The following is an 11,597-nucleotide window of genomic DNA, read 5'->3' on the forward strand; positions in this document are numbered from 1 at the left end:
TGGTTGGAGATGAGCATACAAAGTACAACATTTGCTGATGACCATCATACTGGTGTATTCAGCAAGTATTCAGTGCATTATACGGGCATGCTGCACTCTCAATTCTCAAAGCGAGAGCAGTACTTTACAGCATTACAGCTGGAATATCGTATGAAAAAACTAAAAAGTTTATCATTTCATATTATGCTCTATCGTTTATTTCATGGTGTCAAAAAAAAATCATTTGTGGTAAAACTTTTTCATGATTTATATGAGCACAATATTACATGTCATTATGGAGATGCAGACAGAAACATGAATAACAGCATGGTGAAAAAGTTGCAATCTTGACAGTACAACGTTTACATTTTATTACTTTTTTATTTTGGTTACACTATTTTAAGGTGACATAGTTCATTTGACTGCTGAGTAATATTCATCAATTACATGTACTTACTATATTAATGGTGTTAGAATATGGGTTGGGTTTAGGCTTAGTAATCATGCATAATCTATTGTAATTACTCTAGTAAGTGCATTGAACTTGTAACTATGTCACTTTAGATTAGGGTGCTACTTTAATTATGTTAGTTATGTTGAAGCTGTAATAATTCATTTATCAAAAGTGTTTTATATTTTAACAATATTTGTTTTTAATCAAACATTTGCCCTGAAGTTCTAAATAAAGTGAGAAATATGCAACCCTGGCTCATCCTGAAATTGTGTCTCTGTATACATTTCTGGAGATTGCGAAGTACATCCCAGGAGCTACGTTTTTTTGCAGTTTTTGTTTTTGTGAATCCACCAGGGCCCTATGTGTATGCTTTTGTAATACCTCAAATTTCTCTCGTGAGTGCCATTCGCGCCTGCTCTTCTCGTGTAAATCCACCAGAGGTTGCTGTTGAATGACTGACTGATCAACTGACAGATCAACTGACCCACACTCATCCTTCCTTAAACCCAACCAATAATGTTTTCAGAAGCATCAACTCGCAAACCCACTTACCTAAACCCCACCAGCAGTTTTACAAAGCAATCCAGAAAAAGAAAAGCCCTTACCTGATTTTTACCATATTTTCCATATTCTCACCCTGTTATTTAATTGTTTATTTTATTTTTTGGCTTCTGTTTTTGTCTTATCTGCTTTCTGGAACGGTTCTTCACCAGACTCTAACCCCGTTGTCATGGTCAACTCCTCTCTGAGTCTCAAGTCCGCTGAAGTTCATAAAGAGCTAACTAGATAAACTGGTAACAGCTGGAAAGTGAAAAAAAGAAGGGTGTCATACCACCTCGTAGTGTTCGATTTACAGACGAAATGCAGCCATACATACATACATACTTCTGGATACATAATTTGCACTTTCCAGAAGTGTGGATAGGGCTACGTTTTCAGAATATGCCTATGTTGGAAATTCGATCTTATATGAGTGAGTACATTTCTTAGTATGTCCTTAAAAATTGTAAAAAAAATAATCATGTGGTCAATATGTAGTATATAGACTATTAATTGATTGAATTTACAGAAATGGTACTATGTCACAATAAATAAATATATATATAATATATTTAGGGCGAGGCAGTGGCGCAGTAGGTAGTGCTTTCGCCTCACAGCAAGAAGATCGCTGGGTCGCTGGTTTGAACCTTGGCTCAGTAATCGTTTCTGTGTGGAGTTTACATGTTCTCCCTGCCTTCGCGTGGGTTTCCTCTGGGTGCTCCGGTTTCCCCCACAGTCCAAAGACATGCAGTTCAGGTGAATTGGGTAGGCTAAATTGTCCATAGTGTGTGTATGTGTGTGTGGATGTTTTCCAGAGATGGGTTGCGGCTAGAAGGGCATCCGTTGCGTAAAAACTTGCTGGATAAGTTGGCGGTTCGTTCCACTGTGGCGACCCCGGATTAATAAAGGGACTAAGCCGACAAGAAAAGTAAATGAAAATGAAATATAATATATTTATTATATATAATATATGTTTATATATATATATATATTGTTATGAGGATATGAGACGATTTATATGATTTGTCATTTTTGTCTTATCACCCATATCACTCATCATATTTACTAACCATAAAACTGACCTCATGCAAATTAAGTCAGTCCTATTGAAAGAGTCTTTTTGAGAATTCACTCTAGGATATGACATATATTATGCATATGCAAAGTGTGATTCTGTGAGTTAAGACAATGCTATATTTGGCAGTCCAGATGTCGGCAATCAAAGAAGTTTCTATTTTAAGACATGTCAAGTCATTAAGAGAGAGAGTCATGCAAATGGGATGGGCTTGTTTTGTTATTGAGGCATAATCATGTTTCCTGGATTTGCCTAAATGAGAGCCATCCAGTAATGGCAGTGCAAGAATGCAGTCGGTGCACAGCGCTCAACCCTCCCCAAGACTTGGCTCGGCTCCACTCTCTCAGCCCTTCACACAAAGCGTCCTTTGTTCAGCCTGGTCTTGAAAAGCAATGCTCCGTCACTCCCTTTCTCTCTCCCTCTCTGTTGTCCTGCCTCGCTCCTCTCTTTTCCTGTGTATCTCCTCTGCCCGCTCCACCAGCTCTCTCTTTCTTCTTATCTAAATATGCTCCATTCTCTCACACTCATATCTTGTGTTTTTTAATCAGTCTTGGGTTCAATTATCCCAGAATGTCTGTGTTTTTTACCCTCATTCCTTCTCCGTCTGTTTTCTCCAACTTTTCCCACTGTCTCTCAGTGTTGTTTATTCACCAGAAGGTAAGATCCAGCCAAGAAATCTGTATTATCCTGCATATCCACAACCTTAACCAGTGGGGGGAAGAAATTTTTCAAGCAACTCTTTTTCTCCTCCACAGCTATTTTAGGTTAACCGCACATTTAATAAGCTGGAATGGGGAGTGGGGGGGATTGTGCTCTTGTTTTGCTCTTTTTCAAGGCTTAGAGAGATTTAGTCCTGCCAGTCTCCCATGAAAAAATACTCACACCCACATGTACACAGCAAAAACCCTTGAGGTGTTTCTTCCCGTACGAGATCAACAGATATCCAATCTCAAGTTGAAATCCATGAATCACACAAACATCACGTGATTGAACGAGTAGATTTATGTCCCATCATTCATTACAATATCGGCTTGTGTTTATAGGTAAGTGCTTTGATTGATGAAGGCGTATTAAACGCTGTTGATTCTGTAAGTATATTCAGGTCAAGCAGTCACATCTTTTGTTCCTCCAACAATAATCAGTTCGTGTGGAAACCTGTTGCTCCAGCAACCTCTCACAAGCCTCGTCCTGCAGATTGTAACGTGAATGGCATTGGATGGCTTGAAGCGTGAAATTATGTCCATCATCGCCTTGTGACGAAGCCAGACCTTGCACAATCGCTTGCTGACATAGATGCAGGGCTCCATGAGCCCGCTGGCTGCCGGCATACCTGCACATGCCCCTGCTGTGAAATGATTATTTCACGCCTAGATTTCACCACACTCTACACTCATACAACCAGAGGCGTGCAGAGACTTGTTGTTAGTTATAAAACAAGGCTTTCAGATTTTATGAACATAAAGGACCAGTTTATGTAAGGCGGCTTTAAGGAAATGCGTAGTTTTAGGGCCCTGCATGTAATGAAGTTTTTTGGATTGTTATGGCACTGGGCCAATAATGGATTTATTCCATTAGACATTATATAACAGTTTGGTCAGTGGGAATGCTAAAAAATAAAGTGATCAAAGAAACGTGGAAATGTTAACACTAAGTGATGAGTAAAATAAAGAGTCAAATGTAATTGTTTGTTTTGTTCTGCAAGCTATCAATGTCAATCGTTCATTCATTTATTTTTTTTTCCGTTTAGTTCTCTTTATTAATGTGGGGTTGCCACATGACTGAACCACCAACTTATCCAACATATGTTTTACGCAGCAGATGCCCTTCCAGCTGCAATCCATCACTGGAAAACATCCATACACACTCACTCACACACATACACAACGGCCAATTTAGCTTACCCAAATTTACCTAAACCACATGTTTTCAGACTTGTGGGGCAAACCAGAGCCCTCTAAGCAAAGCCATGCAAACACGGGGAGAACATGCAAACTTGGTTTTAACCATCGACCTTCTTGCTGTGAGGCATTGATGACATTCTAAATTTAAAATTAAATGTTGTCATATTTTATTTTAAGGTACAATTCTTGCTATTAATAATCCAGTAACTAAGACTTTTATCTCAATACACTCTGTATTTACTGCTTATTAATAGTTAGTAAGGTAGTAGTAGGGTTTATGTATTCATTTTAATTTTCCCCACCATAACGCTCTATTAATCACCGCATCTTTGAGTTCATGCATGCTCATGCTGGTATCAGATTTGACAGTATCGAGCTATCAAGTTCTTAGACGGCCTTTCTTTTTACTTCTACTGACCATTCCCAGCATGACTGCCTTCTCTAGTGAATTGCTATGCATGACATGGCCAAAATAGGATCATTTCTGCTTGGTAGTCTTGGCTTCCAGCGAGGTCTTTAGCTTGATGCACCTTAGGACATCTAACAGCAACAGTCTTCTCCAGCACCACAACTCGAAGGCTTCGATCTTTCTTCTATCTGTCTTCTTGATTGTCCAGGTCTCGCAGCCCTAGTTTGCTATGGGGAAGATGGTCACATTGACTAGCCTTGCTTTAGTTGCTGTGCTGATATCCTTACTTTCACAGATGGCATTCATGCTCACCATTGCATTCTGTCCAAGGGTTTACTGTCTCTTGATTTCAGATGTCGGGTCCCCATTTTGGTCCATCTTGTAATATAAAGTCCTGTACTGTCTTCATTTCGTCATTGTGGATCTTTATGCTGCATATTCCACTCTCGGAAGTCGTCATCACCTTCGTTTTCCTGATGTTAAAGTGCAATCCCAGCTTCTTACTTTCTACTTTTACGTTTATCTATTAAAGATGTAGAAAATGGCTCAGTGGGTAGCACTGTCGCCTCACAGCAAGGAAGTCCCTGGTTCGAGTTGAGGCTGGGTCAGTTGGAATTTATGTATGGAGTTTGCATGTTCTCCCCATTTTCGCCAGTTTTCCCCAAAGTCCAAAGACATGCTGTATAGGTGAGTCGAATAACCTAAATTTGTCCGTAGTGTATGTGTGTGCATGTGAGTGTGTATGGGTGTTTCCCAGTTTTGGTAAACTAGTTGTGTAAAAACATATGCTAAAAAAGTTGGCAGTTCATTTAGCTGTGCTGGCCTCTAATGAATAAAGGGACTAAGCCGAAGAAAAATGAATGAATGAATAAGATCATACTTTAAAAATACTAATAAACAGCCACTATCTTAATAGGCAGGTAATAAGCCAGTCATTAATGTGTATTAGTACTTAAAATATTATTTAAAATTTACACTTACATATTGTGAATAATCTGAACATCCACAGATGTATATTTATGAATTCCACATTTTCAATTACGACATTAATCATTACAGTTTTACAAGTCAGATGTTCAGCTACATGTAGCGTACTTTTGAAGCATAGCTAGTCATTTGCTTACATTTGTTTACAATCTGTTTGTAACATGTACACAGATACTTCAGCACTGCACTTTGTGAAAAGCCTGGGACACGGTGCACTACTTGAAATGTTAATAACACACACACACACACACACACACACACACACACACACACAGAGTTTGTGAGCGAGCGAGAGAGAAAGAGTTTGTTTTTCTAGGTTCTAAGGCTGTGCATGAAATCCAGCTGCTGTTTCATTCCCATGGTGCTCTCCTGCAGCTGCATCCAATCAGATCCCAGAACCTTGAAACCAAAGCAGCAACAGCCTGAAAATATAGACCATCGTCATGCTTTTTCTGGATATCTCATTCATGAAAATTAGACTCGACCCCCACCCCCCCGCTTCTCTCCTTTTCTTTCTGCCTATCTCTTGTGCTTCCTTTCTCAAGAGTTTTTGTAAAATGTTAACTAGGCCTCTTTACCGCAGGTGTTGTGTATTGGTGATTAAAGCACCTCTGCATCTGTTGTTCCTCAGGCAAGATTTGGTCTGATTACCGCTCACTAGGGTGCAGAGTGCCGTGACCTGCTTTTGTTGAGTTCAGGCTCATTTTGCTGTCCTTGAATGTTATCACAGTTCCTGTAATCAACAAGTGGCTGGTTAGCTTTATTTCATAATAACATGATTATGAGTTATGGGTTTAGTTCACCCAAACTGAACATTTCTAAACCTCTGCAACATATTTCCAGTTGGCGTAATGTACTTGATGTGTTTTTTTTAGAATGAAAATAATATGACAAAGGAGAAAGAAGTTGTCAACCCAGGCTCATTCTGAAAATGTACCCCTATATACATTTCTAGAGATCACAAAATACATTGCAGGAGGCACGTTTTTTTTATTGCAGTTTTTGCGAATCCACCAGTGGCCACCGTTTACACTTTTTGAGATCTCAAATTTTTTTTGCTAGTTTTATTCGTGCCAGCTTTTCTTGTGTAAATCCACCAGTGGCCGCTATCGACTGACTGACTGACCGATCGACTGACCCACCCTCCTCTTTCCCTAAACCCAACCGACAGTTTAAAAAGGAAACCAGAAAAAAAGCCCTTGCCTGACTTTTAACACGTTTTCCAATTTTACCACATTCTCATCTTGTTATTTACTTACTTGGCTTCTGTTTTTGTCCTACGCGTTCTCTTGAACTATCATCGTGGTCAACTCCTCTCTGTGTCTCAAGTCCAATGCACAAGGCGAGCTAACTGCACAAACAAACAGCAGGAAAGCAGTTCATACGAAGGTAAGCAGTCAGCCACTTAATAGCATTCATTTTGAAGACGAAATGCAGCCATACGAACTTCTGGATACATAAAAATCTACAGAAATGTATAAAGAGAAAAGACGTAGAATTGGTATGGACTGAGGGAATGTGTCCTCACCAATATCCACCAATTACTGAAATATCCCAAACAATAATTTAATCAACTTCAAAATAAAAAAATGCTCCGTCAACTTTTAGTAACCTACACATGCAAGTCAAGTTCGCTATAAGTTCACTGCAATACTATTAACCAAGGCTGTGTAATTAATCAAAATTCGGTTTAGATTTTAGCCTCCATCAGAATGAAAAACACTAATCGGGATAAAACAGTTAAATTGCATCATACACCTTACTAAATTTCTTTATATTCATACCTCCTCCAAGCCTGACTGCATTAAAATCATGTAAATTGACTTGACATGATTGTTATTTGTATTAATAAGTGTTTATTTAATATTATTAAGTACTTAAATAATGTTTTTAAAAAGTGTGAAGCAGAATTTGTGATGTTCAATGCATGCACTCTAGGGATGTATGTCCCCACCAATGTCAAGAGAAAATTTTCACCCTTGATTTAGGACTACGTTTTCAGAATGAGCCTATGTTGCAAGTTGTGCAGGTTTGGAATGAAATAAAGATTTGGTTTGAATTGTCATCCCAAAATAAATAATATTGGTATTCTAAACAATGTCCAATCATAGAAAGTGCATCAATATTAGCCACATTGTTTAAACTATCTTGCATGATGGCATTGGCCAGGTTCATCTTACTTAAAAGTATGCTACTGTAGGTGTAACAAAATTGTCACTTGAAACTCAGATCTAATCAGACTCACAGCAGCGTATAATTCCTTCTATAGCCCTTACACTGCAGGTTGAGCAAGAATTAGGTCACGTTATGCAATAGGATGGTAGTGTGTCAATTAGCACTACTGGAAGTCTGTAAAGCAGCGACAGCCTTGTTGACTCAGGGTTGACACACTGACAAAGGAGACCTTCATCTTGAAAGTAGGACAGTGTGGAAAGCATGTTTTGTCATAAGCATTACTTCAAAAACAGGTTATGCCTTTGTATATGGTGTCTTAAATCCAAAAGTTGTGAAAATGAGGCTAATAGCTCGCGGCAATTGTATTTCTCTTAGTCTAAGGTAATTGGCTTTCTTTTTAGTTCTCCGAGTGTTATTTAAAGCAGGTTGTGTTGATTCAGGATTATACAAGGCCCTTGTGGCGAATAGGCTGACTCACCTAGATGTGTTTCCATTTAGCATCAACGCTTCCAAGTCAGTCCTGCCTCACCTGCCAAAAGCAGAATCACAGGACAGATGTGGTGATTCAGAGTATCTCCTTGCCTAGATTTGTGGTTTATGAGAGTGTGCTCATAATCTATAAAGCGAGTGTTTGTGTGAGATGGACCGAGCGAGAAGCATGGGGTAGTTGTGGGAGATGATGAGAGAATGGTGAAGCAGCAAGCCCACAATGGGCCACATTGTTCCAAGCTCATAATCAAAGCGGACATGGAACTTGGCCGGGAGAGTCGTCCCCGTAGCTCTCGACACAGCTGCTGGGACTTCAGTTTATATTCCCTGCGTTCTGCTTTCATCAGCATCTCTCTTGCACACACTTTCTCTCCGTCTCTGTCTTTCCCATTCAGCGGTTGTTTTTCCCTCATCTCATTGAAATGAAGGGGTCAAGCCATGAGCAATGCACTCTTGTATAACACTACAAGTTCACCAACTACATAAACTGTGCCAATCAACAGGAGCCAAAGCTTTGACCTCATTATCTAATTCTTTGCTATGGGAATACTATAACCAGTCCAGAGGCTCTATTAAACTCTACTTGCTTCAACCAGCTAACTTTCCTTCCTGCATTTTAGCTTTTGAAACAACCAATAACCCAATGGAAAAATACAGCCAGTAACTGGATCTTAACCCTTTCATGGAAAAGTTCTAAATTCTCTTGCTGACTCCCCTGTGGGAATGTATTCATTATTTAGTATGCATCACTTTAAAGTTTCTATGACAAGTTTATCAAGTTTATCACTGCAGGCTCACTGATTTGTTTTTGTTTTTTTTAAATTACCAGTATGACCCTAATTATATTGAGAAATATCTGATAATCCAATTCTCAAATATGTGTAAGAATATGTACTATTTATATGATCTTTATTAAGCAGTTTAAATGACTAAATACGAAATAAATACATTAAAAATAATCTAATTCTGAAAACTTAGCCCTATATACATTTCTGGAGATTGCAAATTATGTAGCCAGAAGTACGTATAGCTGCATTTTGTCTATAAAACGAACGCTATGGGGCGGTATGATGCCGTTCCTTTTCACGCTTACCAGCTGACCGTTTACCTACATGTTGGACGGCTTTCCTGTTGTTACCAGTTTGTCTAATTAGCTCGCCATGTGAGTCAGTGGACTTGAGACGCAGAGAGGAGTTGATCACGATAACGGGGTGAGAGTCCAACAAATAACGGTTGCAGAAAGTAGAAAAGACCAAAAAAGTAAATAACAGGGTGAGAATGTGATAAAATATGTTAAAAATAGGCTTTTCTTTTTTTAGATTGGGTTTAGGGTATTGGGCGTATTGGGTCAATTTGTGCTTTTGAAAACACTAATGGTTGGGTTTAGGGAAGTAGGAGGGTGGGTCAGTCATTCAGTCAGCCGACAGTGCCCTCTGGTGGATTTATGTAAGAACAGCAGGCGCAAATAGCACTCATAAGAGAAATTTAGAGATCTCAAAAAGCGTAAACAGAGGCCTCTGGTGGATTCGCAAAAACGATCCTCCTGGGACATATTTGGCACTCTCCAGAAATGTATATAGCGGTACATTTTCAGAATGAGCCTGGGTTGCATACATTAATTTATGATGGCTAATAGGCATCGCTATGTTAGTGGCGGGATCAGAGCAGCTGAATTTACAACATGTTCTTTAACTTCTCCTGAATTGCATGAAAGTGGATGTTTAATTGGGAGAAAAGTAAGCAAACTAAGTTGAAAACCCCAATAATGTGAGATTTATGACAAGTCCTACATGCCTTTTTACCTGGCTAAATGGCCTAATCACACAGGTGTGATTGTAAAGGGTTACAAAGATTAAAGCTACACTTCTACAATGAGAGAAATAAGAAGCTTAACAGCTGGCCCGGTGGTGGTAGCAGTGTTTACAATAAAAGCTCAGAGTCAGCTGTGAATCCTCTGCGTCACTGACACGCAAAAATAAAACAAAAGACCCGAGAGAGACCCCGCCACCATGACTCAAAAGTTCCAGAGAAACTAGAGGATTGTCCCACCCCTTACACAGAACATGATATGTTGCAGGTGGGTCTGGATGGTTGTGATCCACATTCAGCTCTTTTTTGGCAAAAATATAGATGTGCAAATTCCACCACATGGCCTGTCAGAAATGTGTTAACCGATAATCGTCGCTTCATAGCTTTCTAAATTGATTGGATAATATGCAATGTGTGTGTTGGCTGCACATAAGGTTGGCTCCAGTTCTTGGCTGTCGGGCTCTGATGATTCCATGGGGTTAGATGTTTCTGGAGTGGCTTTACACAAACATTACATGACCCCAGCCGGCAACATACTCCTTGTACACACCGTTAGGTTTGCTGGGAGTAAGTTGTATTTTTGACCCGCTCTAGGTCAGGTGTCCACTCTTGTGTTGCCTCCCATATGTTCTGCATTTTCCCACCCCCAATCCTGCTGCCCCTGTAATTGCCAGGTAATGTTTCGGCTCCGGCTCCTCCTTTACTGCCATTATTCCTGTTCTGGATTAATGCGACTGCCAATAGTGGCTACAGGCTTGGCAGCATTTCAAAAAAGGGGCCCACCTTCGATACATTATACACAAGCAGCTTTCACCAAGGTGTGCATTTCAAGACAGTCTTCCTCTGTTTTTATACTGTGCTTTTTTCCTGTTAAATCAAAGCTGGAGGGGACATTGGAGACTCTTTTTTTCCTCCCCTATCTGATCTCTGTAACCCCTCCCTGCCCATATCAGATATTCCCCAGCCGCCTGGCGCCCAGAGGGAGGCCCACCTTTACCACCCAATATAGACCCAATCATACAGAATGTTGACATGTCCATGGTCATATTCAGTCCAAATCTACCCTCTTTTCAACAGTCACCTTACTAATAAAAATAATGGACTTTAGAACAATATTGCAGTTAGGTGCTTTTGAATTAGATAACTTGTTAGCTCTTAATTCTGTACTTTTTTTGTAATCACTATTTTCCCTTTCTTCCTCCTTTCTGTAATCAGAAAAAACACTTGTGGTGTGCTTTTAGGAAAAAGCAATCATTGTCAAAAGGTCATGGTGTGACTTTTAATGTGTCTGGTTTTGTAGAAACTGGAATTTAAAAAGGAACATAGACATTTCTATGTAATATCCGTTTTAGGAAAAGTAAAGGGTGACTTATACCAAACAAACTATTGGTCAATGTGGTCATCAAAAAAGAAAGAAAGGAAAAAAATAACTTGGTTCCTCATGTTGCATGCTGGGCAGCTACATGGATGAAAGTTAATAGGACAAACGGGAAAAGCCAGGCAATGATCCAAATTAAAACAAACTAAATACAGGGCAGAAGGGAAGTAATCAAATGATGGCACAAAGTTCATGAACTGCCTGTATGTTCCACTGAGCTCACCGTCTAAGAGTAAACATCATCTACAAGTTATGATGTAACATCTGTCTAAGGATCTGTTTAGGTTTATCCACATACATCTCCATATTCAATGTGTAAACAAAGATCACAGTTTAGGCCTATGGAAATGTGCCTTTCCAGAGACATGTGATTTTTACTTTTTACTTGAATAGGTTAGAAA

The 11,597-nt window shown here is 39.4% G+C and overlaps 1 long non-coding RNA gene across 1 annotated transcript; it reads right to left on the reverse strand.

The window, feature by feature from the left end:
• Positions 1-5,360: 5,360 nt before the first annotated feature.
• Positions 5,361-8,159, reverse strand: LOC141378432 (uncharacterized). Its single transcript, XR_015513673.1, has 4 exons — positions 7,999-8,159; positions 6,605-6,696; positions 5,955-6,078; positions 5,361-5,767 (listed from the first exon to the last, which is right to left on the reverse strand). It is a non-coding gene; the product is annotated as an uncharacterized LOC141378432 (long non-coding RNA).
• Between the last annotated feature and the right edge of the window lie 3,438 nt (positions 8,160-11,597).

Source organism: Danio rerio, chromosome 17 (assembly GCF_052040795.2).
Source record: "Danio rerio strain M-AB ecotype USA chromosome 17, GRCz13ab, whole genome shotgun sequence".
NCBI lineage: Eukaryota > Metazoa > Chordata > Actinopteri > Cypriniformes > Danionidae > Danio > Danio rerio.